Genomic DNA, 25,789 nt, shown 5'->3' on the forward strand with positions numbered 1-25,789 from the left:
TTGGGGGAAAGGTTGGTAGAGTTAATGGAAATCTGAGAGTGTGGATGAATAAATGGATCAAAGAATCAACTGAAGGATGAAAAGCTTTATTGATGGATGGCTGTGTGCATAGATAATGGATGTGTGAAATCATTGATGGATGGAATGGCCAAAGTGAGGATGGAATTTTGAAATATTGGATGGATGGATGAATGAATGTATGGATGACAGAATTTAAAGGTAAAATGGTGGATATCAATGGGTGTGAGTGAAAGGATGAATATTTATGAATATACGCTTAAATGGAAGAGACAATGGAGCTTTTCTTGGGAGGATCCGTCTCTCTTGTTTCAGTTGCTTGGTTCAAAGTGGGGGATATTTTAATTTTGTGGCACTCCCATGCACGGGATGGGTTTGCTTATATGCTCCCCTCATATTTCTTAATTCACTTATTAGCACACCATGATGGCCACGCGTGCTATTGTTCTTTCATTTTTATCTTACCTTGTCGATCATAACTGTTTCCTTATGTTTTTCTGTGACCCCTCACCCAGTTCATGTGCTACTTAGCCTTAGTAGCTAATAATACATGTAAATCAAAGCCTGCTGCGCAAGCGCGAGGCCTGGTACGTTTTATACAGAACACTGTAAAAAAATAATAAAAAAATACACCCCTTCCTACTAAACTGACAGCTTTCCAACCAAACCAACTTTCTCTTCGTCCAGCTTGAGTCTGTGGTGTTGCTTACATGTTCTTACAACTACAGACGGACTCATTCTGGAGAAAGAGAAAATGTGTTTTTATTTTTTTTCCATGTCTTAAAAGTTTAGAGCGTTTGAATCTGCCAGACAGCAGATGGGTGTTATTTTAAACTCACTTCCTCCCCCCGCCCCGCCCTCAGCGTTGACACGGCGCTGGTCCCTCCTCCTCGTGGTGGTTCGTGTCAGCACCAGAGGGGCACTGCTGCCCCAGACTCCGAGGGCTGCGACCGGCCGAAGGTGGTAGCAGAAACGCAGGCCTCGAAGCTGCGGCTGACTGACTGACTGACTGACGGTAGCTGGAAACGCCAGCCTCTGCCTGGCTTTAAGAAGCAAGGGAAGGCGCATCGCTGTCTTCTGTGTCTATTAAAAGTGAGTTATTTCACTGGCTCGTAGGTTGATATTTTTCTTGCATTCTCGTGATTTCCTCTTCCCCCTCTTCTAAATCACAGAATCACATAGCCTGGACGAGTTACTACCCACGCCCTTAAGAGTTCGGGGGCTCGTCTTGGCCCCAACTCCATTACTGAATGGCTCCACTGTCCCTCCCGAACGGAGGGGCTTCTCCTCTTGTTCTGATCTTCTAGAATGTTACAGTCTTTATGTCTGAGCAGTTTATCGTGCCCGAGTTGTCTTTTCATTTAGGCATTTTCAGTTCTGTTTATCCTATTGTATGTGTAAGAGTACATGTACCACAATGCAAAGTAACCTGTACAATTTACTCCCACATGCAAATTTAAAAACATGGAGACAGATGACCGAAAGCGATTATAAAAAAAAAAAAAACTTTTTATCACTGCTTTCCAGTTTCCTGCTTTTCTTGTCTGCAGTTGAAGTTTTAGAAAACAATTTCGCCTTTTAATCGCGAAGCCCGCCTTCCTTGTTGTGACTGGTATCTTCATGGTTTCGAGATCGCAGTCATTTCGGGACACGTTGTGGGTTGCCTTTTCTGTGCACGTGAGTGCTGTTTCGTTTGCTTGCAGTATGTTAGGAACTGGATTTTGTAAATGTAAACTGTGCTTTCGCTAGTTTAAGCTGACGAATGCCACTTGTTTACTTAGCTTCACACGCCATGTGCCTGCCGTTTGACATAAACACTTTTTATTTGCAATTTTTTTCTCGTAAGTGAATGCAATTTGGGCGTGATATGGCCTTGCACTTATTCTCGACATAAGCTATATTTGAACGCTGCGAGTTAAATTATGTGAACATTGAATCAATTGGAAGAAAGTGTTTATAGAAAGGGAGCATGGAATCCGAGAGAACTGACTTATAACACATTTACAGAAGTGTGGCTGGGAGAGGAAGGTCTGCATGATCTGCCATTTATTTATACACCCTCTTCCTTTGTTTGACACTTTACTTGAAGTTTGAGAGTTGCATTGCATGTATTAGTGGATTCTGCGTGCTTGATCTAACTATCAAGTGAAATGGAGGGCTTGGTTAAGGCTCATCAATGTTGACTGATAAAAACGACACACTTGTGCATACCAAGCAATCGAGGTTGCTCTAGGCCCGAAGCCCAACCAGAGTTCATTATAGGAAGGGTAAAGCCTTCTGGGGTTCCATTAAGGTGGCATTTGTTGATACTTATAAGAGCGAAGGTAGGCACTTTCAAGTAATTGGACCTTCCTGGCTCCTTCATTCCACTCTTGTGCAACAGTGGAATCTGGGCTCTCATTACTGAGTAATGTTAGAGGAGTATATATATGAGGGCCGGTATTAATGAATCTTACAGATTAGCTACTCTGTAAACTCAAACTTTGCATTAGGCACATCAGTTCAGATCTATTTTGTTCCATAACCTGTAGACAGGGGATGCCTTAATCACCATTGGATATGGGACTGTATGATATGATTCCCCTAGACTAGAGCAACGGGAGTGACATTTTTTTTGTTTTGATTGCAATTTTCGCAAAATTGGAAGAGGTCAAAGAAAGTGTGCTGGTTTCAATATGAGCTGCACCAGCTGTGCACATGCTCTGGCATCTGTCCTCAAACGAATACATGCCATAATGCATCAACTGTGTCGAAATGGGTGCCAAGATTTCTAATCAACAAGTTCGTTTGGGAAGTAGGATAATCCGTGCATCCACCATAACTCCAGGATACCTGCAAGGTGGCAATGGGGCTTTGGAGTGTAGTTAATGAATAGTTAGTGTCGTCCAACTTAATAGCTCCACAGCACTTTTTGGCGCGGAGAAGTATGTTTCTGGAGCAGTAAATGGAGCTGCTGCTCAGGTGTGTTGCTTCGAGCCACAGATCTGAACCACCATTCTTTACTCTATTCAGTCCAGTTAACGCTGGGGTCGTTCAGCTGAAATGATTGGCGCAAAGCTCCTCAGTGAATCTCCTTTTAATAAAAACAACAATAAAAATGTCCGGAAAACAGTCTCTTCCCTCCCTGAAGAATACCAGAGAAATGTCGGGGTGACATTCCCCACTCTTTAGGGAAGGTCCTTCACGAAGTGAATAACTGGAAAGGCTTCTGAGCTTCTAATCTGGGTCCAAAGTTGGCTTCCACTGGTACGTCATGACAAAGGCCTTCTTCAACATGTTTGTCACAGGTAGTGCAAGGCCAAAGAAGAAGGTGAAGGGTCTCAACCAATTGAGAGCAGCACAGAAGCAGTGGAGGGCTGCATGCTATGGAAAGCAAAGTTCTGTGAAGAGAAGTGGTAGAGTCTATTCAAGATGGAGCACAGCTTGCATACCTGCTGTTTCAGAGGGCGTTCCAGCCGACACTAGGAGGATGCACATTTTTGCATGCAGCACCAGAGATGTAATTCTCTTTTCTTATGGACTGTAGATGCTCATTGAGTGATGTCTATCGCGTTATAAGACTTCTTCCATTTGCTTCCTCCCGTATACTTTTTCTACATGATGGCATTGTGTGGCTTATATTGTGCGGCAAATGCCATTGCTACCTTGGGAAGAGTTTCGTTTTACCTTACAAATACATTAATGCAGATCCTTACTGGTCAAAATGATCCTGTGTTTTTCAGTCATGATATTGTTCTTATCAGAACAAGCCTTTCAGAGCTTGTTTGATAGAATTGGAGCACAGTTGGACTCAATAGCCTCTGTACTGCTCTGAACAGCTTCCAGCAGCGGTCGTCTTGCCCTGATTACAGCTGGTTAATAGCTAAAATAGACTTTGAGAGAGGTGTGTGTGTATATATGTATATGTGTGTGTGTATATATATATATATATATGTATATATATATATATAAATTCTCAGAATGAACCTGGTCTCTGGTTAAGCTTATTGTCCCTTAAGTGTGTTCGCCCAGAGATTTTTTTTGTACAGCAAGAGCTGATGAGCATAGCAAGCAAGGCATTAGTACTAGTTTTAGCCAAGAGGAATTTAATCCTGCAAATGCTCTTCTCTTTTTTTTTTGGAGAACGATTAGCTGTTGAATCATATTTAATGTGCCTATATCGGAAGTAACCTTTATGATAGCTTTGGATATTTGTCGCTTATTGTGCAGTCCCAAGAAACACATATTGGATTATGCTTTATTCAAAAATATATTGTTGCCCTATTTTGAGATTTTACTGTACGAAGCTCCCTTTGGGAAATATATTTTATTGTTAATGCCTTAAAGTTACCTGTAGGATCTGTAATGTGGAGTGCCTGAAATTACTTGTAGGTGGTGATTGTTTAAAATCCTTACTCACACCTAGTAGCCTTCTCGAAGTGTTCTGCAAGAGGATGGGGTTAAAATGATTATCCATGACATCCATAGGTGCTATATATCCAGGTCTGCCTTAAAAGGCACACTCAGGGAGTGGCTAAGTCAAAGGCATAAATCAAGAGATGAGCTAGACAGTCAGATTACAAATAAATCTAGTTTACAACAGCCGATAGATGTCAAATAAAGATGGTTAAGTCATGGGGTATAAAACTGTGGAACGCTGACAAAAAGTTCAATAGTAAAAACATTTTGAAATTTGAAAGGACTGCAATGCATACTGGAGCACAGAACGGTGAAGTTGGTGAGGCAGAAGCAGGGTAGACCTTCCTGGTGTCATTTTAGGCTGATCTGAAGAGGTGGGTCTTGGGTCCCTTGGAGAAGCTGGTGAAATCTCCTTCCTGGCTCAAATCTGCAGAAAGGGACTTCCGTAGTGTGGCGTTTTTCTCCAGATTTGTTGGGTCAGCAAGTCCTTCTTCATTTTTCCCCTATGTGTTGTCCCTTACAAATTATAGCAGGCCCAGTTCATTATTTTATTAATGAAGTCTGACACCGAGCAATCTCCATTTACCTACCACCATTAAGGTTATTGAAGGCCACATGCCCAAACACATCTGCAACGCCCGTGTAGTCTTTAGTCCATTCGTTGCTTCTTGGCTGGTTTTCGCCCATGTCCGAACACCAACGCGGTTTTTGTGGCTGCCATGAACAACCTTAGAGTGGAAGTTGATAGTGGCAGTGTCTGCTCAAAGTTCAGGGTCTGCCAGGAGCATTTAAGATCATATATCAATTCATCCTGTTTGCCAGACTGTGGACAATTAGGTTTACCGACTGTGCCTTTGGCTGGCTCATCTCCTTGTTTAGCCATGAGCTTCCAGTCAGTTATTCTTCCTTTCTTTTCTCTGCCCTTGTCTTCTCTGCACAGCAGAGGTCCCCGGGGCTCCCATCATATCCCTCCAGCTATTTAACCTCAACATTGAACCACTGGCCAGATTTGATCTTTGTGACAGATGTGGGTTCTTCTTGCATTCTAATGTCACCCATCTCATTATTAATCTGAACCCCGTACAACACGTGCTCTGTTCCGCTGCCTTGTGTGCTGCTCTTCCCCCCCCCCCACGCACTCACCAGGCTTGATTTTTATTTTAGCCCCTACTTCATGTTACTTTCCCCATCCACTCCTTCATTGCTCCCATAGTCCTAGAAGGCATTTAAAAAAAATATACAACTTGAAAATTTTGGGGGGGAAATTCACTTTTTTGGGAGGACCCAGCAACTGCAATGTGACACTGGGCGCTCCCCTAAAACTAAAGTTCTTTAGTGCTCATTTCTGTTTTTATTGAACGTTCTAAGTGGAGTCAACCTGTGATCAGTCAATAAAAAAATAAATAAGAAATTGGCGCCTGAATCGTACTGCAAGTGAACACGTGCGGTGATGCATGCACACATAAATTAATGCGTGTGTAACTACAGAATGACACAACTGCCAACAACAGTGGTGTCATTGCAGTTTAACTTTTTTCCCTGGTGCGGCACAGCATTGGTTAAATGCTTCACAAAAGTCAATAGTTCCCAAAGTCGAGACCTGTTGGCTTTGCCAATGCTTGTTCATAAATGACAATTAATCTTGCCGTGCCCGCGAGCCTGACAACTTCATTGTAAAAGAGAAAAAATAGCATTTCCTGTAATAAGAAAAAAAATCCAAATCATTTCCTGAGGAAGTTCAAACTGCTGTAAAGGCACCCGGCCACAGTTGAGTTGCTCACTATCTTTATACATGCATCCTCCAAGTGTGCCAATGCTACATAGTGTTTTGGTCCTTCTCACATGCAAAGAAGCTGCATGTGTTCTGAGTTTGTTCTGTTTTATGGTTACTAAATAGAAACTTACAGATCCTGAAGGGCCTTTCAGTGGTGGGCTTTGGTAAATGCCTCCCAAGTCGGTTCTAGATAGATATATATATATATATATATATATATATATATATATATATATATATATATATATATATATATATATATATTTTTTTATTGGCATTTATATTGTTGATCAGATATCATAGATCGCAGACCAAGTCATCTTCACTTGATAGTAGTTTGTGAAACGAGTGAGGACATGTGGTGAAAAATTGGTACCCTGTAGTCTCAGTTTCAAATATATTATCGTGTAGTATACATTTCCAAATACCTGCGTTCTGTGTAAAAGGTTGCAGTTTAGTATTTCCTTCTTCTGCAACGTCACTAGTACTCCAATATAGGTTGGGTCGAGCCCGGTCTCTGAGCTCTCTTAAACTTTTTCCTGCATCACAAGTCTTGACAACGGATCAATGCCACTTGTGGGAACGGTGGAGGGGGGACTTGGAGAAATCAAAAGGAGTTAATACCCATACAAGCAGGAACTGCATAAGATACGGCACAAATCTAAAATAATAGAAAGAAAAATCAAAAACATATGATATATAACTATAAGTGTCTCTGGAGGTTTGGATCTTGTGTGTTATGTGGTATCGTGCCGGAAGCGTGACCGGCAGGTGCTAGCAGTATGCTTGCGTCACTGTGGCTTCAGGTAGGTAAGTGCTCTAGGTCTGTGTGTGGGGGAGGTGGTTTGACATATAAAATAGTCTATCTTGTGGTTACATGGCGCAAAGCAGGGCATCTCAGCCCCTCCAGCCCCCACAGTCCTCTCTTCACTTAAGCATGGTACCGCATCTCTCCCCTAGTCAAGGTCATCCTCCTGGCCATCTTCTTCTCGGTCATCCAGTTCACTGTTGGGATACTAAATCTCCTTCCAGATGTTCCTAGTTCTCCAGGACCTAGGTCCACAACTTTGCTATAGGGCACCTCTGAACCCCTTGGACGTCCTCTATACAGAGAGCTCTTTCTTAGGCTCTAGCCCATGTAGTAAAGTCTCTCGCCCATGTTCAAGTACAGGTCCTGTCCCTGAGGTGTACGCCATTGCTATTCTACATATGTCCAATGCGGGGCCAGATCCAAAAATCTAGTGCCTACTCTACGGGTTTTGGGTCTGGGGAATCCGCCCAGGAGGCAGGTTTCCACCGGTACGGAGACGATGTAAGACCGCTGTCCAGTATGTCTGGAGTGTAGGGCACCCCATGTCATAGGACAATAGTCCGCATCAGGAAATCGACACTCAAGGTATTCTCTGGGTTTTCCCCCGTATATAACCTGCAATCTGTGCAGGGTGATGTAGGTCAGGTGTAGAAAATTAAATTGTATATACTTCAGCCTCGTGTTGCGTGACATTTTCTTAGGGTAGGCTAGCATTCTGTTTCATTCCCTGTCTGTGACCCACGGCCTAATATTCCCATCTAGCTCTAAGGGTGACCAATGGTCTCTGACCTATATTGTTCAGGGACCAGTGGAACCACATCACCAAGTGTTGTGCTGAGCCCACTGAGAGTAAGAGCTGGAGCACAGCATGGGGTGTAGATTCCTCTCATCCCCTGTCCCATATAGATCTGCATAAGATTGCACCAATGCCTCATTATTCAGGAATTGACCTCTGGGTAACACATATTGTTTCAATAGGTCTTCTAGTGGTGTATGGCCCTGGTGCAATGCTTAATATATCTGCAGGCCTTGTTGATTACGTTTTTTGCTCACAGAAGTAGAATCTTGGTGTAGGAAAAAGGTGGTGTCTACTGGCATGTATGTTAAGATCCTAGGATCTGTATGGGCTTTCGCCCACGGATAGATCTTATTTGTTCCAGCAATCCTCTAGTAAGATAGTGAACACCCAGAAACACTTAAATTTGTGGCAATGCATAATCCCTTTAGAGGCGGTTTCCCATCATGGAAATGAAATCAAACTCCAAAATGCTGGAGTATGTTTGTTTCCATAAAACGTTGTGTGGTAAACAACTAGCAAACAACAACGAAAATTACCTTGTGGCTAAAGAATATTTGCATGGATAAATCCACAATGCTTAATTGAAAAATTCTATGTACCTACCTGTGCCAACTGCTTGGTATCCGTTTAAAAGATTGATTAGCTATATTCATGAGTCCTTCAGGAATTATCAATACAAGAGCCTTGTACTGCTGTGCTGATATTTATACATTATTTTGTTTAAAATAAGTCCTAAAATACTGTGCCCAATTACTTTGATCCAAAATATAATATGTTATAAATTTCCATGTTCCATTGTTGGTTACCCTGTGGGAATTGGTTTCCTTTTGATGACTTATGAAGTCTGTTAGGCTGCAGGAACGAGACCCTAAAATCCCTGAAGCTTGTGAAGTGTACATATAGTTAGTGCTTTAACCAGCTGTCCGAACCTTCGTTTTTCTGTCTTTAAAATTAGATTTAATGGTGTAGAAGTTTCTCTAAATTCAGACTTATGTTCAAAGCGGAGGAGCAATAGCAGTGTTTGAACACCAGAGGGGACCTCCGTGTAGCTGCATTAGCGACATTTGTAGAATTGCTCGGTTTGTGCCCACATTCATGTTGAGAAATGGCAGAGACAATTACAGATATGACTGGGACAGAATATGTTTATAGACACTGAAGTAAATGCGAGGACAACATCCTAGCGTTCTACAGTTGTTTTACAGTTAAATGATGGGCAGCTGAATGTGGTATCTATGTGAGCAGGCCGTGCAATTTTCGAAATGAGACTTTGTTTTGTTGTTGCACAACTGCAGATACGAGTTGACGGCGTGCTCTAGCATAGTTACATTCAGTTGCATAAGCGTTTCTCGAGCGCTTCACAGTTGCATCATTATAATTGCACTTGGGAGTTGCTGCACTCCTTGTAGACTTTGCGTTATAGAGGCTAGTCAAGTCCTATCTGCCATTCCCTTGGCTTTCCCGCCGCACAAGCATCCAGGTGGAGATACAAGATGGGTCATGCCCCTATGTGCATGTGCTATAAAGAACTGAATAACCAATCTCGGGCATTCTGATCAGTTGCACTCATGGAATACTAGGCCTAGACATGGTATTGGTTGTATCGGGGATCATGTGGGTTTTATGGCTTGTTTAAAGAGGGCCATCTTTCCAGTTTCCCAGCTTAGGAGCCAAAGAAAATACCTTTAGTGTTCCATGCAGTGAAAGTTTAAGTAAAAGAGAATAGTCTTTGTCTGGTACCTGGCTCCCACTGTGGGAAGCTGTTTTCTGCTTATGTTATGTCCCATAATTCAAAGATTTGATCCCCTTCAGGTTATTACAGCAGCGCAGAAGATTCTATAGTGAATTGACAATGCATTCATGAAGAAATTACATTTAGTTCGTGTTCATAACTCAAAACTATGTTAGATCGCATAGCTAGCTGTTTGACAGCATATAGATGATCTTTCATGTCATGGATTCTTGGTAACTATGCTGTCATCTCCTTGGTTGTTGTAACACGTTGAGCGGCATTCTCTCTTGTGGTATACCAAGAACTTATTATTTACTCTGCTGCTTTGTTGAAACAATAACCTACTTGCTGTACTAGGGAAGTAAGTGTTTTGTTAACTCACCTAGCTTACTTTACAACATTGGTGCTGCTGAACATCAAAACACTGTTTTACTTTGCTAAAGAAATGTGTTTTTTTTCCCCTCATTAACTCGGTGTTGACCTGCACATGCGTTTGCTGGGGTAAGAGGATGAGAACTTATATGGTTAGTAATCTTCAGCCTTGCCATGAAGGTAGAAAATATGAAAGCTAAATGGCTTACTCGCAAGACCTGAACTGCTGCCATTACAGATACTTTTCCTTTTAAAAAATAGTGTACTTGGAGCTAATGGGATCTTCTTCCAGTTAGGCGCTCCCAGTTTATAGCAATTTTGTGCTCACAACAAAAACCACAAAATTTGCAATTTTCAAGTGTGCTGTAAAATGTCAGAGATTCTGCTAAAAAGGCAAACTTAAAGCAGTTCACCTATCTGGAATTGAAATCTGTCAGTTTCGGATTGCTAATTCTCGCAGCACCAAGGTACATTCATGATATAGAACAATAAACCAATTTGTTGTTTAATAACTTATTTCTTTCAATAAACACAAGATGCACAGGACATCGTGTCTGTTTATCATCCATGCACTGCCTACCTTAAACTGAAGTGGTGCAAAGTTTACTTTTCTGCTGCTAGGTTTTTTTTTATGTCCCTGTTTTTTTAGTAATATTTCCAGGAGAGGTGGGTGAAATTGTTTAAGTGGTTTAAAAACTACCCGCACACTCTCCAAACATATTTTGTTAGAGAGCCTGTCAGCAAGCACCATGTGTAAGCTTTGTAAGTATCCTCCACTGCTCCAAATCTAGTCTATGACCAGGGAGACAGATCATTGAAATTTTAGAAAGCAGCTTCAAAGTGTCCAAAACGAAAAATAAAATCAAAAACGGATAAATGAAGACCATTTAAATTGACTAAAATTTAGAGTCCACAGTTACGGAGGCGGGTGGTCTCCTCGACAGGCCATACTGAACAGGATAAGGGACAAGAGAACAAACCTGTTTTTAGCTGTTTCTGGAAGCCCAGAAGTAGAGTTTAGAGTTTTCCAAGTTTACAGTCGTGGTAGAAGAAATCTCCCTGCCTCCCAAGTTTGGGAATCAGAAGAGGGGAACCGTCCTAAAATGTAATATCCTTGACAGGGATGTAGCTTGTATTATGTTTGTGAATATAGCTGGGAGTAGCTGAATGAATGGACAGTACAGTGATACGAGGAAAATGGCTTTAAATAAACTTCCCTTCCCATTGCAATACCAGTGGAAATCTTGTAAACAGTGAAAAATGTTGAGCCTTTTGCGGGTTGCAGAGATCTGAATCCTCTGTAACCCAGATAAAAGGCTTTGAGAAATGCCTAAAAACAAAGAATTATAGTAATCCATATAGTACAGAATTGTTGACCAGACAACTTTTCAGTGGAAATTTGATGGCAGCTGTGAATTTCTTCTTTTTTTTTAAGCACACTTAACATAAAAATGACATCAATGGAAGATTTATATGATTCTGAAACGTTAACTTGGGGTAAAAAACTCACAAATTACGAACAGCTTTGGTTCACCTGTCCCCGTTCCATATTCCATTAGGAAGGATGAAAAATGAATACTTAAGTCTTGTCAGAATTGAGACTAAATATTAAAGATTTAGAATTTAAAAAAAATACCATTAATTTAAGGGGTGAATATACTTAGATCTTAAATTGATTATGACAAAGGGACTTCCCACAATTAAGATGCAGAATAAGCTATGTGTCATAAGCATATGCACATACCTTAATGCCTAAGGCACAAATTGGCCGGACACAGGGTCGTGGGAGAGTTTAAGGGGGGGTAGGTGCATGTATAATGAAAAGCATGGGCTGACTGAAAGCAGAGCCTGTGACACCCTGCCATAGATATTTAAATAGGGGAATAGAAACTACCTAAGAATGTTTGCTTAAAAACAATGGTAACCCTTTCTAAGGCACATTTTTTCCCCAGCCCATAAAGACGGTCCAGCAGGATGAGTGGTGAGACCTGCATCATGCCCAAGAGGACCTGGATATCCTCCCCGTCCTCAAATAGTGTGAAGATGTCAGAAGCCGAGACTAGGACAGTCCCAGTCCCACAGAAACACCAAAAATCCCAACTGTTTGGGATCCGTGGCAGAGCTTTTCAATGAAAGAAGAGTTGGGCATTGGTAATACTCTTGATATTTTTGCGGTTTAAGAAATGAGCAAAAGGTCTAAAATGAGCCAAAAAGATTGTATCAGATGAGGTTTTTAAAAAGTGGCACAATAATCGCATTCTTCCAGGAATATGGGACACTGTCCAAAGAAAAGTAAAGATTACAAAGTTCAGTCAGTGTAAGGACTGAGCTGTTATCAAGAGCCCTCTCCTTACAGGAAAAGAAGCAGGTGACGAGCATTGAAATATCGGATTAACTCTGAACAATACTTTATAGGCTGACGTGAAGAAAGACCTTATTGTATAAGATGAATAATGGAGAGAGAAGGAACAAGAAGTAGCAGGAGAGTCCCCAATTGTAAAACTGGATTAACACTGAAGTATATTTTCAATTTTAGATTGCAAAAAAGGTTGCTGTTGCTTAGTTGATACATACCACTCCTACTTAGTGATGAAAATACCATTGAGTATGTCCATTTTTTTTCCTTCCATTTTTGGGAGGAATTTGCTTTGTAAAATAGTTTTTATATACAATACACCCACCTGCTTTATACGTTTTCTAATTCGTTGACTGTGTTTTATTACCTTGGATCTTTAGCCATCATGGTTTAGGCGCTTTACAAATGGGATAAAGTAGGAGATCAGACCTAGGAAATATATAACCTTTAATTGTTATGTTGCTTTAGTTAAAGAGTAAACAGTTTAATGCCTTACTTGTCTCTTAGGACACCTAAAATATGCTGTTCATTTTTACTCCCATGCTCGTGAAAACATGAACAAAAGTCTTGGTCGTGTCTTTGTAAGCATCGAAGCACTGTGCAGTATTATTGTTACTGTGTTTTATGTTTAGATAGACCTTGACATAAAACAGACTATCCAGCAAAATCAGATTGTTAGGTTTCAGAATGGGGTGTAAATGTAATCTCTGGGGCAAGGTTTAATCTTTTAGGAAAATAGTCTCTGAGAGAAAGAAGCACCTCTGAGAGAAAGAAGCACCTTTTGCAAACTATCACTTGATCCCTAGATTGCCTCATTCTCCAGCTTTAGCTTCTCTCATTTTGTAGTTTTTGTCAAATTCTACTATTTATTGACTTTAACCTCTATCAACGCCCTCGTGAAATCTAGGACTGGGTTTGGCATCATATCTTGAAGCAGCAGAGGAACCCCCAGGCTGTTTCTAGTTGGTGCAAAATCCTTCTGCAAGCCTGCATGACTTAGGAAATGGGATCACATCTCGGTGACATTCCAGCCCCTACATTGGCTGATGTTTCAACAAAGGTCCCTAAATTAGTTTTGTAATTTATCATTTTCCTCTATTACAGTACACTATCATTTGAATGTCTACCAGTAGCTTAATATGTTAGATTATGAATGTTAAATTCTGCATCTAAAACCAGTCTCCACATCTATGTGGGGCGGTTTTGCTGAAAACTAAGCTCTAAATCTTATTCTAGCTGTTCGTTCTGAGATTTTGGTTTTCATTCTTTCTTATTTGGATGTCTTTATTTCAGATACCTATTATTTACATGCATTTGTAGTCAGCCTGCCATTTTGGTCACTCACTTTTGCATCCATCCATTCATTCATCCACCCACTGACTCATTCTTGCATTCACCGGCTAACATAACCAAAATAAAACACACATATACACAAAATATGCAATAAAGTAAAAGAATAAAAGTATATAAAATAAATATGCTGCCATCTAAACACTGTGGGCAAATCTTTGCAGTTGTGAAATTAAACATAGCAGTAGGTGTTCATTTTGTAATTTGTTTTTGAAATTCCTACATGGTTGCTACATTTAGAAACCTGTTGGCCATCTTTGAATGGTAAAACAATGATTTACTGTGGATAGCAGCATTCCATAGTTGTTCCTTGGTTTAGAGGAAATGCCAACAAGGATTATGGTGCTCAGCAGATAAAATGAGCAGCAAGCAAGCACCCTGATAGTACTTCATGTGGAGCTGTTTTATCCTCTTAACAAAAATTAAGAAGCAAAGAAATGAAAAGGAAACTGTAAAAGGAGAAAATAGAAAACAAACGAAGTTGCCGCCCAGCCCTGACCCTGAAGTGCTCTCATTTTGAAAATGCAGTCATTCACAAGGCGAGTGAGCCAATGACAGATGTTGACTAAAGCATTGCCCAATGCATTACGCTGTCATGAATGAAAGCAGCGTGTAAATGACACTGACGGATCATTGGCAGGAAAGGGCTGATTCAAAGGGCTCCAATGTAACCATATGCCTATATATTTATTCATATGGGTGTGTGTATTGTTTAAATGTTTTTTAATTGTAAGATCCTGGCAAACCGCTAACTAAGCCTGTTGTGCCTTCCAGAGAGATTCTATCAACAATTATTATGGTGGATATCATCCACACCTACAGTTTGTCAAAGGGGTAAATACACCAAAACACCTTCCATACAAAGGCAATCTCTGAGATGTCCGGCAACAAAATACCGGACTGCAGGCTTTAACACAGTGCAAAAACTACCCACCCTTAAAGGTCTGCTGGCTTTAACATATATGTTGCGTAGTAAATAAATCAGGCCTCTGCCTCTGTTGTAATGTTTCATAATAAACCGATCAGATCTGAGGCATCTGAAATAATTCTTCCTAGTTAACCAATTGGGCCTAGGGGCATTATCATTGGCTTGTCATCATAACTAATTTGGGTCTACTGTATTGAGCTTAAGCTTTCCCACAAGACATAAAGTTAAAAAGTAAGCAAAATTACAGTTGCAAAGCTAAATATTACCCCAACAAGGATTCTCCTAGTGTAAATCTTCTATGACCATGGTTTATCAGAGGGGGGGAAACCAACACCAAAGCCATTGCCAAATGCAGTAATCTAACAGTTTCAATGTAACAAAAAACCTAGCAGTAGGCTTTAAAACAGTTAACAATCTACCCTTCAATGCATATTGATTTTAACATATGCGTTTCACAATCAATATATCCTTCGTATTCCCTTCATCATAACTTTTCATAATAAATAATTATACTATCTATACATTGGCTGGTCACCATAACCATCTCAGACCTACTTTTTGGGCTTAATTAAGCTTTAACACTAGGCAATCATCATAATATATACCATATTAAAGTTACAACTCTGTACAAAATTACAATTGTCACTACAAGATAAAATACCTTCTAATAGAGGTTAATAAGGACTACCATCGTTCAAATCGGCTATCCTAATAACCAACACCATCATCCTTGTCTACCTACATTATTCTGTGAGATTCCACTCAACAAAATACCTGCCAACAGGTTTTAACAAAATGTAATAATCCATCCGTAAAGGCCTATTGCCTTTAACACTTACTATCTTTGTCATATTATTTCATATTAAACCGATCAAACCTATGGAATCTGGAATAACAGTTCCCAGTGAACCGATAGACCCAGAGCCTTTACCATCGGCTTGACAGCATGACCAACAAATGCATTTTACAGTGCACATAATTTGATAACCATGGTTGATACAGTTTTATAAAAGGACAAATGTGTAGAAAAATGCAGTTTGCAAAACAATATACCCCTCCCTCTTTGAATAGGGTCAAAAAGGAATCGTCACTGGGGAAACCAGTTTGTCAGTGTCAAAAACCCTTGCCTAATAAAATACTTGTCTATAACTGTAACACAATGTGATAACAGCCATATGTTTAAGACCTACTTGGCTTTAACAAATATTTTCCACAATAAATAAACTAGGCCTACTGCCTTTGTCATAACTTTTCATAATAAGCAAATCAGACCTATGATATTGGGCCCAAAAAATTTTTTGTGCCTCAGTAGGGCCTTTAGCACCTAACCACAACCAACTTGAGTCTACTGTTTTTTAGTGTAAACTTTCTCGCAAGGCAACCATCCGGCACAAATATGAAATTACTAAGGTATGTACAATGACAGTTGACTAAGCAAAATACTGTCCTAAGAGGGACTAACAAAGATTCCCACAGAGCATATATTCTATATCCATGGTTTGTCACAGTGGTAACAAAACGCCTTCCCTACTCCCGTAATCTGTGAAATTCTATGTAACAAAATGCTTCTCTGAAGCCTTTCATACAGAGTAATACCAATCCACCCTTAAATGAATTATGTTAATGTGTGCATTTCACAATAAATTTGCCAGGCCAACAGGCACTTGGCATGGTAACCAAAATCAGGTCTACTGTATTGAGCATGAACTTTTCCAAAAGCAACACCGTTTTTTTGTAGGATCATGCAATTTTGACCGAACCAAGTCCTGTATGGGGGAGAGCATGTGGGGGGGAGAGGGGAGCGACAGCATGTGGGTGGGTGGAGCCTCAGCCCCTCTCTCAGTAGGACTCAGAAATCTTTTTTTGTTTTATTTTTTAAATCTAGCGTACAAGGTAGAAGGCTGTGGTATTGAGTTAGGTCTAAAGAGAATAAGGGCAGCTGTACAACTTGCAAACTACAGAGAATAGCCTGGTTTCAAATACATTATGCTTGTGAGAAACGAAATGGAGTACGGAGGTGAAACTTCTGCTGCCTTTTAAACGTGGAGAAACGGAATCGAAACCGGTTTGCCTGAGAGTGCTGTGAATGCGTGGGCTGGAGGTCGCGGCCGGCCGGGAAGCAGCAATGCGGGTGGAGCTGAGTTCCGGAATGTGGTGGATGTCAGCCAACTTGTATTGTTTGCAGAGAAGAGGCCAGCCTCCAGATGGCATCTGATGTTTCTTCTTTGGTGACATATTGTTGGCAGGTGTGCAGCACACTGTGCAATAACGCTCCTATGCTACAGATTACATAAAAAGAGCGGTCACATTCCCAAGGCCCTTACTTGAGTAGCTCATTCAGGTCCGGTTTGTTCTTTGCATTCTGCGGCTTGTAGTTCTGATTGTAGAATGGGATACAAAAGGACTATTGTCATAGGCTGAAATGAAGACCTGGATTGGATGAATTACTCACGCGTGAACCAGGTTTTAGTCACTTGATGAAAGTTATCCGTGTCTTTTTATAGCCAGCTTTTGAGGACTATATTGGTTGTTAAAAGCCTGTAGCTTGAGACCGAAGGGACCCTAAGGCTATTACAACATTCCACCCACTGAGGGTAAAATGTTCTAAATTTAAAAGGGAGAAACAGAAAGACAAACATTGGAATGTTGGGGCTTATACCAGCCAGTATACGCCTGAGCCAATTCATTGTCTTCAATGGAGCTCCCAACATTCCAGTGTTCTAACTACAGTTAAAGGTAGCACCAATATAATTGGCAAGTACCATTGGGTGGACATTGGAAGGGACTGGGTATTTCTTCCTCTTTTATATTGTGAGGAAATCTTTTCAGTTCAATTGGTAATCTATTTGATTGTAGACTGCAGGCACAAATTAAGCGTGAGAGCTGGTCGATAGGCTCAGTGGCAGGGGATTCTGTTAATCTGGAGGAGGAGAGGTATTAGGCTTTTAAATGCAATTTTGGTGAATAACTATGAGTTTTTACCGCTCGAGTAGATATTCTACTCGAGCTGCAGCTTTCTCAACGTGAATGGTAGCGACCTGCTGTGACCGCTCGTGTTGAGAAATCGTGCCAGGACTCTACCGCTCAATCTTTCTCATTCGCACTTGGCAACTCAACTATGGCGAGCTGTATGCACGAAAAGCTCCACCTCGCAGCAGTTCACAGAATTTTTCCAGAACTCTGAGCTCGAGGTAGAGGGGGCAAACCTCTGCGAATCCCGCCGGTGGAGCAGAATTTACCACCCATCCCTACTGTTTACCATGATAGCCTTTCAGTTCAAACTCACTCCTTTAAGCCCCTGCGATGACCACAGAATGGATATGGCCCTATTTTTAAGCTGTCAACTGGTATCATGCCGTGAAGGTGACTTCCACCCGTCCTGCTTTTTCAGTCAATTGCGCTAATTCTGGGATTTATATGCCCATCGTTATGAGAAGAATAAAACTAGAAATTCGTGTTTCTGGAGAGCGCTTTACTCCATAGCGTTACGGGCACTGTTTCTAGTCACGGTTTCGCGTGAAAGTCTGATGCATTCTAGGTGTTTTAGTCTTGCTTTACTGCACGTAAGCTAATGATACTGTCATACCCGATAGCAATGATTTTAGGTTCAATGAAAAAAACTGGAAACTGTCCGTGCTGTAAAAACGAACACTGTCGGGAAGTCACTCTGTAGGTAGTGGGCCAGGCGAGAGAGACTCAAACGGTTTCCTTCCTTTCAATGGAGCGTGATATGTAAGGCAATAAAGGTGGAAAATAATCGCTAAATAACACCGGGTGCTCAGAAAACAAGCGGAAATCGTAAGATTGCACCCCACCGACCCAGGCAACTAACAAGGTCCCTGTCCCCGCGCAGTGCTTCGATCCCCACGCTATAGTCGCAGCACATACCAAACCCGCTGCAGAGCGCCTCGGTGTTTGGCTGACCACGGCCTGAGATGACACGCTGGCTGATGGTAATAGTACAAACGTGTGGCTTAGACTTGTGCTCAGACGTAGGTCTGCGTTAAAACGAGCCTGAGCTCTCGGTCCAGACAAAAAGAACTGTTTTTGTAACATTTGGCGATTGTTCATGAATGAAAATAACTGTAGCAGACCCGTCAGTACCGCTCTGCATAACTTTCGGGAGACGCTTCAGCTGTTTAAAGGTTTGATGAGACCGCGTCTAGACGACCACGGAACACACTCCCGACGCACAGTGGTGGAGGGGGAGGCCTTCCAGATTGTCTGGGCCTACAGTTGAGAACACAGTGCAGATGGGGTGCACCATGACAGCCACGGTGCCCTGCAGTGATCTGATTCATTCACGATCTAACTGGTGCGTTTAGGGCAGGAAAACTTAGGAGTGCCAAACAAGATGAGCTGGTGACTTATTTTTTCCCTTTTTATTGAGCTTCCACAGAGTAAAAAGGAAAATATATATATATTTTTTTTTTTGATCGGGTTAGACAGTGGCAAGCCAGCGGAAGACTTATTTCCCCCATTAGAAGGTATTAGCAAGGCCCTTACATCCTACCATCCGATGTCAAATTGGGAGACGTTATTAAGATGGTGCGGCAGAAATCCTGTAAACAGATGAAAGCGAGAGGGGAAGATGTGATGGGCACACTTGGATCTGGAATAGCAGCCGACTTGCCGCGCAGTAACTATAATGCAGAGGCCGCACCTGCCTCTCTGTACGTTAGTGCTGCACAGGCGCGCAACGCCCATTGGACTGAATTGTTTGGTAGGCACGGACGATTAAGTGATTTGCCCAGAAACACAGGATGCTGATCCGATGCTGAGATTCAAACCTGCTTCCTCAGCTCAAAAGTTGGCAGCTATAGCCATCACGCCACAACTTCTTGTGCAAGAACTAAAGCATTTTAAATACTATATACAACGCGGCTGTGGTTGTATGTGTGCATAGGGTATATTTATCTTATGCAACTAACAATATTTGACAAAGCCAATAGTCCTGGCTTGTTGTAGGTGTAATGTTACTTATGTGGAGGCAATAACAGAAGGAGCGAAATACCAGTCGGGCGGGACATTGTGCTGAGCACAGATTTTTATCATAAATGTTTTAAGCCACGCCCTCAATTATATCACCACTTTGAAAGTACCCCCAGTTTTTTAGTCCCACTTAAAGCCCTGCATAATAGCAATAGTTTAACTTCTATCTGAAAACGTATGCCGGTGTCAATTGCATGCTGAGTTACTTCAAGTGTCTGGGAACGCATCGTGCATTCAGACAACTCGCTCCTCATTCTCGCCCCTCACTTTCACGCTTACTCTGCACTCACAGCAATAACAATGCACTCACAGTGATCACCATGCACTCACACCATTCACCTGCTCACTCTGCACTCACAGCAATCGCTCTGCACTCACAATGCACTTGCGCTGTTCACCCGGTACCTTACCCTGCAGTCACACAAGCACACTTCTCACCCACACTTATGTGGCACTTCACTCACCTGTCCCCCTCACTGCTCAATCTGCAATACCACTCAAACAAGCCAATCACTAAACATGCATTAATTCATCCCACTCTGCACATTCGCCCGCACCCAAATTCATATGGTCACCTCACTCATCTTGCCGTCACTCCTCTCCCCCTACTCTCACACTATTGCATTGCTCACCGTGCACTCACATGGGCACTCCTGCTACCCACACAGCGCAGAGGGTTAATGTGCCTGTACAAAGAACAGGTACTATGCAGATCACAGAACTGCGTGTGAGTAAACCAACTTACTTTTGATAAGGGCAAGAGTAAACCTTTTTCTGCAGTGAAGGAAAGGAAATTTGCTATTGTTCATCAGATTGTTTTTGTGTGTATATATAAGATTCGAAAATGGAATTCACATACGTTTGGGAGGAGTATGGTTTCCAGGCCAACTTCTGTTAACTTTTTATGAAAAGGTGCGGACTCTGCAGTTAGAAGTATCCTGCAGAAGACTAAGTTACTTTGTGTGTGACTGACTATAAGTGAGTGATTAATTGTGTCTTACTCAATCAATCAATCCATCAGGGGATTTGTAAAGCGCGCTACTCACCCGTTAGGGTCTCAAGGCATCTGGGGGGGGTGGTCGCTACTCTCGAACAGCCAGGTCTTGAGTTGTTTCCTGAAGGTGAGATGGTCCTTTGTCAGTCGGAGGTGGGTGGGGAGGGAGTTCCATGTCTTGGCTGCCAGATAGGAGAAAGACCTTCCTCCGGCGGTGGCTTTGCGAATATGTGGGACGGTGGCAAGGGCGAGGCTGGCGTAGCGTAGCTGGCCGGTTGGCGTGTAGAACGCGAGGCGGTTGTTGAGGTACATGGGGCCCGCGTCGTGGAGAGCCTTGTGTGCGTGGGTGAGGAGTCGGAAAGTGATTCTCTTGCTGATGGGTAGCCAGTGCAGATTCTTCAGATGGGCAAAGATGTGGCTGTGGCGGGGGATGTCCAGGATGAGAATTGCCGAGGCGTTCTGTATTCGCTGTAGTCTTTTCTGGAGCTTGGCTGTGGTTCCGGCGTAGAGGGTGTTTCCGTAATCCAGGCGGCTGGTGAAGAGGGCCTGGGTGACCGTCTTCCTGGTTGCGGTGGGGATCCACCTGAAGATCTTACGGAGCATGTGCAGGGTGTTGAAACAGGACGATGATACAGCGTTGACTTGTTTGGTCATCGTGAGGGAGGAGTCCAGGATGAAGCCCAGGTTGCGTGCGTGGTCTGTGGGTTTGGGGGCGGTGCCCAGGGCAGGTGGCCACCAGGAGTCGTTCCAGGCCGAGGGGGAAGGTCCCAGGATGAGGACTTTGTCTTATCTGAGTACAGTTTCAGACGGCTGAGCTTCATCCATTCCGCGACGTCCTTCATTTCTTCCTGGAGGCTGGCTCTGGCGGTGTCCTGGTCGTTGGTGAGGGCGAGGATCGGTAGGGTATCGTCGGCGTAGGAGATGATGTTGTGTTTGCGTGCGATGGCCGCGAGGGGGCTCATGTAGACGTTGAAGAGGGTGGGGCTGAGCGAGGATCCTTGTGGGACGCCGCAGATGACTTTGGTGGCCGCGGACCGGAAGGGGGGGAGGCGGACTCTCTGGGTTCTGCCGGCGAGGAACGAGATGATCCATTCCAAGGCCGGGCCTTGGATTCCCGTGTCGCTGAGGCGTTGTATCAGGGTGTGGTGGCATACCGTGTCGAAGGCTGCTGAGAGGTCCAGGAGGATGGAGTGCGGCGGTTTCCCCGTTGTTGAGCATAGACCTGATGTCGTCGGTAGCTGCGATGAGGGCGGTCTCGGTGCTGTGGTTTGCTCGGAAACCGGACTGTGACGGGTCGAGGGATCCGTTTGTCTCGAGGAAGGCGGAGAGTTGTTTGTTGACCGTCTTCTCGATGACTTTGGCGGGAAACGGGAGGAGCGAGATGGGTCGAAAGTTCTTGAGGTCTGTGGGGTCCGCTGTGGGTTTTTTCAGGAGGGCGCTGAGTTCGGCATGCTTCCAGCTCTCCGGGAAGGTGGCTGATGCGAAGGAGTTGTTGATGACGTCCCGGAGTAGGGGTGCGATGATGGAGTCAGCTTTGTTAAAGATGTGGTGTGGGCATGGGTCGGTGGGGGAGCCGGAGTGGATGGTGCTCATGGTGCGGGCGGTGTCTTCGGTGCTGACCGGGTTCCAGGTGCGGAGGGTGGCGGTCGGGTGCGCTGGTTCGGTGGTTGGGTGGTTGGTCTGTGCACCGAAGCTGTCGTGTATGTCGGCGATCTTGCGGTGAAAGAACGAGGCGAGTGAGTCGCAGAGGTCTTGCGAGGGTGTAATGTCATTGATGCAGGCGCTGGGGTTGGAGAGCTCTTTAACGATGCTGAAGAGTTCCTTGCTGTTGTGGGTGTTGTTGTCCAGACGCTGTTTGTAAGTAGTTCTCTTGGTGGTGCGGATCAGTTGGTGGTGGTTGCGGGTGGCGTTTTTGAGGGCTGTCATGTTCTCTGTCGTCTGGTCCTGGCGCCAGGTTTTCTCCAGGGAGCGGCAGGTTCTCTTAGAGTTGGTGAGGTCGTCCGTGAACCACGAGGCTTTCTTGCTGTGGGGTCTGCTGGGTGGTCTCTTCAGTGGTGCGAGTTCGTCGGCGCAGTCGGTGAGCCATTGTGCGAGGTTCTTCGTTGGAGTCCGTCGTGATGGTGGTAGGGTTGTGGCTGAGGGAGGTGGTGAGCTGGTCGGCGGTGATCTTGCTCCAGCTTCTGCGGGGGGCCTGCTGTGGGTGGTGGTGGGTCGTGGTTTTCTTGAAGGAGAAGTGGACGCAGCTGTGGTCTGTCCAGTGGAGCCGGTGGAGTGGCTGAAGGAGATGTGCTTGCTGGAGGAGAAGACTGGGTCAAGCGTGTGGCCGGCGTAGTGGGTGGAGGTGTTCACTAGTTGCTTGAGTCCGAGGTTGGCAAGGTTGTCCAGCAAGGTGGTGGTGTTGCTGTCCGGGATGGCTATGGCGATGTTGGGGGCTGAGGAGGCGTTCATCCAGGTTTCCGTGAGGAAGGCGACGTCAGGTGCTGTTGTGTCTAGGAGGTTCCAGATATCGACTGCGTGCCTGTGGATGGAGCGGGTGTGGAGCAGGATGCACTTGAGGTGATTCTTGCTGGTGGTAGGCTTGGCGGGTGCTGGGCCTGGATAGATGCAGGTGAATTTGCACTCTTGGCAGGCGAAGGGCCCGTTGGTGCGTTTCTGGGTGGCCAGGTAGCAGGCGGGGTTCCGGACGGTAATGAGTGCGCGGAGGGTGGCGACGTCGTATGTTCTTTGGGTACGTTGGCATCGTCGAGATCCAGGGTTCCTGGCACTGGGCGCGGTCCAGGCGTTGGCGGGTGCAGACGGGCTTGCCTTTGGCGCGCCAGCGGCGCGTCCGCAGCGCGGCCGAGCAGCTGTCGCTATAAGAGGGAAGGGTTGAGGAGGGGTCAGCTGGGAGGCTGGAGGGAAGAGCCAATGGGTACCGGGGGCGGGGCCGCACGGGAGGCAGCGGCGGGAAAGAACGGAGGAATCGGGAGGGACTCCCAGTCCCGAGAGCACAGAAATTAACACTACACACTCGGGGCACAGAAAGAAAAAGAGGGCGGGCAGGCAAACTTCAGGTCAATCAGGCACACTGGGTACAGTGAAGGAAAAAAGGGCTGGCAGGCAAGCTACAGAACAGTCAGGCACACGGGGTACAGTGAGGGAAAAAGGGCGGGTAGGCACACTCCAAAGACTTACTCAGACACACGGGGTACAGAAGAGAGAGGGGCGGCAGGCACACGGGCAGGGCCCAGGAAGACACGGAGGCGAACGGGCGGAGCGTCACTGGAGGGAGGAGCAGGCGGAGCAGCGGGCAGACAGGCAGAGCTGCAGTGGGGGAAGTGACGTACCCGAGGGTCGAGGGTCACTGAATGCATGGGTTAGTGACTTAACTGTGTGAATTTCTGTATCAGTCTCTCTCTTGTTGTGTAAGCTGCTGCATGCCTGTCTGTATGGGTTACTTATTGGTTGCATGACTATCTGTATGGGTGCCTCAGTGTTTGTGTGTGTGTGGGTGGGTGGGGGTGGGTGACTTCCTGCCTACATGTGTGAGTGGATAATTTACTGGGTGTATGGGTTCAATGTTCTGATTTGCTACCTTTGCTTCAAATTGTAAAGCGCTCTGATATCCTTCGGGATCAAGTTTGTTCTATATAAAACTTTATAAATAAATAAATATGAGTAGCGCTATAAAAAAAGTTTGTCAGAAAGGTGCTATAGAGAGATGAGGTGCATTGTTGGTGAGTGGTACTGAGGGAATTAATGGAAAAGGAGGAAATGGGGGAGGGGCACAAAAAAAATGTTGCACGGTGTGCGACCAGTGCTACGGACAGATCTGGCTGGCAGTGTTAGCCCTCCCACCCCCGTTTCGGAAGTTTGAGTCTAGTTGCGCCCCTGGTGCTGCATCATGCGCACAGACCTGCCCAGGTGAACAAACTCACGTGACCGGCATAGGTTACCCTTCTGCTTCAATGACATAAGCTGTACAGGGGATAATATACTGCCCTCCTTACTGTGACGCCTCCCAGTGGCGTAATAGGCTCATTTAAGGCATGTTCCCTGGCCTGGCTCACTCAAAGCTTTATGCTCAGAGTTTCCTGGCGGTCCCCCCCAGTATGGGCAACAATCGTGTGTTGGAATCAAATGAAGGCATTTCAAATACTTAGATACATTGGTCTGTTTTGAAAGCGTGTGATCTATTTTCAGACTCCAATCAGTGACTGGGGGACAAACGCAGATCCCTGCAAAGGACCCGTTAGTCACTAAGTCCTCAGATCCGGCACGCTCTATTTCTTCGCGGGAGGGATTGGTCCTCTGTTTTAAAGGCATCTGCTGGCCGCCCTGCGGCTTTAAATAGTTCGTCTCTCTGAAGCCGGAGCAGTTTCTGCCGCAGGCGGGCCCTAGACATTGAAACGTAACTCGCCTGGCTGTGTGGGCGTTTTACAGGCACTGCTGTTCTAACTTGTAGGCCTTGTCCGTCAGCAGTTCTGCACGTCTTCTTCCTCTTGGGCAGTAGTTCGCCGACCGCCAGGGAATAGCAGAACTCTCACTTCTCAATTTATTTTCTTCGTGATTTTAGTCACTATTTAGTAGGGCCGTCAACAGAAACTAGGCTGCTAACTGTTGGTCTTTCTTTAAAATGGCTACACATGGTCAGCGACTAGCTGCCGCCCCCCCCCCCCTAACCGGCACCCAACACCCAGAAACGTGGACACGAGACTTCTTTACTTTTTGGAAGGCGGGCGCTAGTCGCCCGGCCGTATTTATTAAGATATGAAATTAAAAAAGGTTTTAATTGCATGATCAACAATTTATACAAAAATCAGCAGGACATTAGATACAAATTCTTGTCAACAAGTTTGAGAGCCTGACCTTAACAAAAACTCTAATACATGTTGTTTCCTAACCGAGTCTAACATCCTCATCTTGATTTTTGTACATTTCTGGCCATATGGCAAGGTCACTACCGGTGTCAGGTCCTACAAGCTGCGCCTCCCCTATAGACGTGCGCATGCGCAGTGTTACCCCGGGAATTGCCCGGTCTACGCCCTGAACTCCATTTACCCACTAAAGGAGGGCCCTTACTCTGCGCCATCCGGTGACGGCATGAGTCCACGCGCGCGGGGTGGCTACCAGCCTAAGGAAAGCGTGAACTACTCCTACCCGCGCTCCTTTGCAGCATCAATTACCTTGCCCCTGGAGTTCTAGGAGTGGCCCGCAGGCCCCTCCCCCTGGGCGGGAACCTCCATAGGATGATGCCCGCCCCCTCAGACCTCAAATATGTGCTCA

General features: G+C 44.5%; 1 protein-coding gene across 2 annotated transcripts in view; it reads left to right on the top strand.

Moving 5' to 3' along the window:
* Positions 1-25,789, top strand: part of MAP3K14 (mitogen-activated protein kinase kinase kinase 14) — a 114,948-nt gene that overhangs the window by 9,353 nt on the left and 79,806 nt on the right. The window contains exon 1 of one of the 2 annotated variants that reach the window (XM_078645113.1): positions 951-1,110. The exons of the other annotated variant lie outside the window; for it this stretch is intronic. The gene's annotated coding sequence lies outside the window, so the exon portion shown is untranslated. Of the gene's footprint in view, positions 1-950; positions 1,111-25,789 lie in introns of those variants that run through there. 2 annotated transcript variants of the gene reach the window in all.

The sequence above is a fragment of the Lissotriton helveticus genome, chromosome 5_1 (assembly GCF_964261635.1).
Source record: "Lissotriton helveticus chromosome 5_1, aLisHel1.1, whole genome shotgun sequence".
Classification (NCBI taxonomy): domain Eukaryota; kingdom Metazoa; phylum Chordata; class Amphibia; order Caudata; family Salamandridae; genus Lissotriton; species Lissotriton helveticus.